The sequence below is a fragment of the Crinia signifera genome, chromosome 1, assembly GCF_055691185.1.
Source record: "Crinia signifera chromosome 1, ASM5569118v1, whole genome shotgun sequence".
Taxonomy (NCBI): domain Eukaryota; kingdom Metazoa; phylum Chordata; class Amphibia; order Anura; family Myobatrachidae; genus Crinia; species Crinia signifera.
The window spans coordinates 178,479,814-178,485,813 of NC_139217.1; positions in this window are offsets into that span (position 1 = coordinate 178,479,814).

Here is a 6,000-nt window from a genome sequence, read left to right on the forward strand (position 1 = left end):
GTTTGTTTCTTCTTTTGTATGTGAATCTGTTTAAAATGTAAACGAAATAAAGAATATTAAAGTAAAAAAAAGGGAAAAATTCACTGAGTTGGTATTGGACCGAGAGGATGTTTTCATTTACTTGCATCTCTTTATCCTGATAAATCCATTTACCCAGAAGATCTTATTTTTCTTTGGAGCGTAAATTATGATGATGTTGGAATTTGTTTATAGTGCTCAAAAAATGGCGCCCAATGATTTGGTACTATGTGAAGTATATTAAGATATTGTAAACTTTTTTACTGCATTTATTTAATGCCAGTTACCTAGCGAAGGGAGATAAGATATTGTTCTTGTATCACAAGAAAACCAGTATATCTCTTAACTCAGTAGTCAGGAAACTCTGTCCTCATTACCCCACACAGTGCATGTTTTGCTGGTAACCCAGCAGGTGCACAGGTGTACTAATTACTCACTGGCACATTTTATAAGGTCTGCAGGTGGAGTTAATTATTTCACTTGTGATTCTGGGGCAGATGTATTAAGCTTTAACAAGAGATAAATGCAAGGATAATAAGGAGAGATAAACAACCAGCCAATCACATCTTAACTGCCATGATACAGCCTGTGTTTGAAAAAAGTCAGTAAGGAGCTGATTGGCTGGATGTTTATCTCTCCTTATCACCCTTACATTTATCTCTTGTTAAGGCTTAATACATCTGCCCCATTGTGAGGAGACCTGCAAAACATGCACTGTGTGGGGTAATGAGGACCGAGTTCCCTGACCACTGTCTTAACTGAAAAGACTGTTGACTTATAATGCACCAATAAATGAAGCACAAGCAACACGTAGTTTTGCCCAATCAGTCAATGATGATGTGTTTGGTGTGCATATGACTGCTTAGTTTGAAAACATGTGTAGAGCTAGGGGATATGTTCACTAGGTCTACAAGCATTAGGTCGACGTGGATTAAGTTGACACAAGCATTAGGTTGACATGGAGTTTTTCACTTTTTGGGGGGGGATGGGGGACCGACGTGCCAACATGCAGTATTTCATGCCCTACCATCCACTAAAATAGTGTGCCGAGAGTAGCGAGGAACCGTACCCAAAGCATGACTTGTGCACGCGGTACTACGTTTCAGTGTCCATGTCGACTCGATATTCAGGGCAAAAAAACTTGAAAAACCCCATGTCGACCTTTTGACTGTCGACTTTCCCCATGTTGACCTAATGCTTGTGTTGACCTAATGATCCTGTCAACCTAACCCATTTCGACCTTCAGGCATGTCGACCTAGTTGTGTTGACCTAGTTGCTGTATATCCAATGATCCACACCCAGAGCTAGATCATTCTAGATAAACTCTAAAAAGTGGACAACTCAGTCCCAAAGTGTTCAAATGTGTCTTGTTCACACAAATAGAACACCTGGAAGAGCCAAAACTGTAGCCATGGCCAAATGTTTTGAGAAGGATACAAATACAGGTCAAGTATCCCGTATCCGAATATCCGTTATCCAAATTATTCCGAAATACGGACTTTCCAGAAAGTGAAAAAAAATTTTTTTTTTGCTAAAAACTCACTGGGGACATTTGTAACAGCATCACTGGGGACATGATATGTAACTGGCACTATATATGTGCAAGACAATGATTGCTTGGCATTCAAATTCAGTGCTGAGATAGTACACACATTTTGTTTCACGTTTTGAAACCTTGTTTTTTGAACAATTAAAATATATTTGTGTGTATTTTATGTGGTAATAAAATATATTTGTGTGTATATTATGTGTTTATACAGCATAAATGCAAGATACTTCAAAATACATCATTGAAATATTAAAATATTCCGAAATACGGAATAATCCGTTATCCAAAATTCTCCTGGTCCCGAGCATTTTGGATACGGGATACTCAACCTGTACTAATTTTCACAAAGTCTGCTGCTTCAGTTTTTTTTATGGTAATTTGCATATACTGCAGAATGTCATGAAGAGTGATCGGATGAGAAGCAGTTAATTGCAAAGTCCCTGTTTGCCATAACAATTAACTTTTTCTGCTACTTTTCAGCCCAGTACAAATAAATAACAGCTGCCATCATGTCTGCAATTCTCTAGTTAACTTCGTGACCTCCAATCTTGTCCTCAATACTGTCATTGTCACCTGTCATGCTGACCAGCGGCGGCTCTTAACTCTGCAGAGGAGGGGGCTGCCGCTATGCTCCTGGTAGCACCCCTCCCCCCCCTAACCACCCCGCTGCCGCTGTGCTCCTGGTACCTGCCACGGGGCCGGCGCATGCACAGTAGCTTCTTCGGTACTGCGCATGCACTGACACCCAGCATCTATGGGCTGCTTTTGCAGCAAGCCCCAGAGGTATACTCAGGGTCTCGGGTCAAGTGCATTCTCGTTCTACTGCGCATGCGTGGAACTTGGTTTTTATGGGTGTCCACTCAGCAGCCCATGTAGAGGTGTCTCTGAGGGAGGGAACACCTCCCAGTGGGACTGCGTTGGGTGATTGGCAGGTCTTACTTCCAATAGGAAGTCACTGCCAGTCACAATGAAGCCAGAGCAGCCTCACAGACTGCATCTGGCTTTACTTAGGGGGGCAGGGGGGGGCTACAGCCGTGCAGCCCATAGCTAAAACCCCCACTGATGCTGACTGAGTTAGAATGAAAAGAAGCTTTAAAATGAGGGTGGTGCTTGATATTATTGTTCTTTCCCTGTTAACCATGGGTACCTGTAATAAAACACATGCAGTCATCATTGCTATAACAAAAATGGCATCACAGGCAAGGATATTGCTGCTAGAAATATTGCAGCTTAATCTACCATTTATCGAATCATCAAGAACTTCAAGGTGAGATGTTTAATTATGTAGAAGGCTACTGTCTGCCAGGACTGTCTCCTGAAGTTAATTCAGCTTTGGGATTGGGGCACCACCAGTGAAGAGCTTGCTCATGAATGGCAGCAGGGAGAATGTGCTTTAACGTGGAGCATTTAGAGGTTAAACTGTGTATTACATGGTATGGGACTTAACACAGCCATAATATATAGAACTCGCTATTTAGGAGCCTAAAAAGCGCACTATGAGCAACGATGTATGAGGACACATCTGTACTTACTCTCTGCTGACGCTGAGCCCAGGGCCGAATTTAGGGCTTATTGGGTTTGGAGCTGAAAATGTTCAAGGGCCTATTATGAGAAGTGGAGGTGGTGAGGCCAACGCCATGTAGAACCCATACACTATAACCCCCAGCTTCTCCATAAATATATAAAGTACAAAAATTGCATAAATGTGTAAAACAGGAATACAATTTGAATACTTATGATTTATGGCCAACCATTTGCACATAAAAAATACATATTAAAAATTGCATTTCTATTTGACATATTTATGCAATTTTTGTGGTGTGGTAGCGCCTGATTGCCGGACTGCGAGCTGGCGCGAGATTTGAAATAGAGCAGACTTGCTTTGATACAGCCTGCTGCCTGCCACTGTCACCCTCACTGCTCTTAAAATCGCCCTTGGCAATGAGCATTTCACTCCCCCTTGGCTATGGGCATCACACTCCCCTGTGGCAATGAACATACAGTAGTTACATAGTAATTTAGGTAACAAAAAGACATCAGTCTATCATGTTCAACCTATTTAACTACTGTAGTTGAAGTCATGACTTGGCGACAAGCATCTCACTTCCCTGTGGCAAGGAGCATTTAACTCCCCCTTGGCAACTTCCTCTTGTCGAGCATGAAGGCCCTGGCATCAAGCATGAAGGTCCTGGCATTGAGCAAGAAACCCCTAGCAATTATGTAGGTAAGTGGCACTAATATGGCATAATAGCCATTACAGTGTGTGGTAAACTATGTAATGAGCATCACAGTGTGTGGGACTGGCGGTATATTTAATGCTCACCTTGATGTGTGTAGGGCAGGCATGTCCAAACTGTGGCCCTCCAGATGTTGTGAAACTACACACCCCAGCATGCCTTGCCAGAGTCTTAGCATTCCCTAATAGCAAAACTGTGGCAAGGCATGGTGGGACTTGTAGTTTCACAACAGCTGGAGGGCCGTAGTTTGGACATGCCTGGTGTAGGGAATGCAGAACGAATGGTAGTTGGAGAAGTAAAAATGGTAGAATAGACAGTTATATTCAAATGATTAAGGGGCAGATTTATTAAGCTTGGAGAAGAGATAAACTGGAGATAAAGCGGAGAAAAGGTAAAAGGAGATAAAGCACAGCCAATCAGCTGTGTTTGAAAAAGACAGTTGGGAGTTGATTGGCTGGTGCTTTATCTCCTTTTACCTTTTCTCCGCTTTATCTCCAGTTTATCTCTTCTCTAAGCTTAATAAATCTGCCCCTAAGTGACTATACTAATAATGATCCATGAGGCAGTATCGGGTATAGCCATTTATTGTAAAATTAATCAATGTATTGCCTGGGTCTAATAGTCCATAGGTCAGTCCACACAGTATCATTCTAAAGGGACCCTTCGGGTAATCTTTTAGGGATCCCGTAAATCATAGGACCCTCACCTGGGACCTATGTTTCCTAGGGTGTGGTACAGGGGTCCGACAGTCGGGATCCTGACTGGCCGGACCCAGACAGCATGGTGAGCGCAACTAAGCCCCTTGCAGGCTCGCCACGCTGCGGGCATGGTGGCTCGCTACGCTCGCCACCTATTCTATCTCTTTGTTTTGACAGTCGGGATCCCGACTGTCGGACCCCGTTCGGCACCCTGTTCCCTACATGTGACCGCAGCTAACTACAATGGGGAGGACATAAGGTTCCATTTCTCGTTACTGGAGCCAGTTAGTCAATTAGTACACCACAGCCGGACTGCTGCGCCCCCTGCCGGCTGCTTACCCTCTCTGTTGGTAAGCGCCTCTACTCCACATACCTGCCAGTGATGCGGAGTACAGAAGGAGAACCTGATAAACACCTGTATGCACTTTTCCGGTCATGACGCTGGAGCAGGGAAGAGCGTGTAGGCCGCTGTAATCACCTGAAGGTAAAATCGGTTCCAGGTGAGGGTCCTATGGTATACAGGGGTCCCTAAAAGATAACCCTGTAGAGCCAGGGTGGGGAACCTTTATTGTACCAAGGGCCGTTGGAAATATGTAAAAATTTCTCTTACAAATTGTCCTGCTACAGCCGTCCCATGCTCCGGCGGCTGGCGCTGAATAGGACTGACAGTTTCCGGCTGCGGTTGGTTAAGAAGAATCTTGCGAGAACTACCACCCTCTTACGAGAATTCCCATGTACTTGACTCCCGGCAAAGCCGCAGGGCGAATGGGCGGGCCACTCAGACTGGTTACGGGGGCCGCATATGTCCCCTGGGCCTGAGGTTCCCCACCCTGCTTTAGAGTGATACTGTGCCACAGCACTTCTTTGATCACAATGTGTGGCATAATGTGTAATGAGCATCATGGTGTGAGGCGTAATGTGTATCACAGTGTGTGGCATGCCGTGCAATGGGCATTATGGTGTGTGGCATAACGTGTAATGGGCAATACGGTGACATAACATGCGACATAAGTGGCATTACAGTGTGAAAAATAAAGTAGAATTGAAGCAAAGGTTAAAACAACCATGATAAGGCAGGTCAAGGGGTGGGGCTGGGGCGGGTCAAGGGGTGTGTTGTGGGTCAGTCAAAGCTACGGACCACTGTCCGGGAATCTCTCAACACTAAGTAAATGCTTCTTTACATTCATACACCTTTTGCACCTAAAATTTTGTACCTGGGTCCAACCCTGGTGTGACCCTGCTTGTGACCCTTTTTACACCGGTGTCCTCATCTGGTATAATGCCAAGCAGGTGACATCACCAGAGGCAGGTCCTCAGATGGCGCTGGGAGATTAGAGCAGTGGTTCCCAACCCTGGTCCTCAAGTACCCCCAACAGTGCATGTTTTGCAGGTCTCCACATAGAATCACAAGTGCTATAATTAGCTCCACCTGTGGATCTTTTCAAATGTGCCTGAACAATGAATGCAACTGCCGAGTGACCTGGAAAACGTGCACTG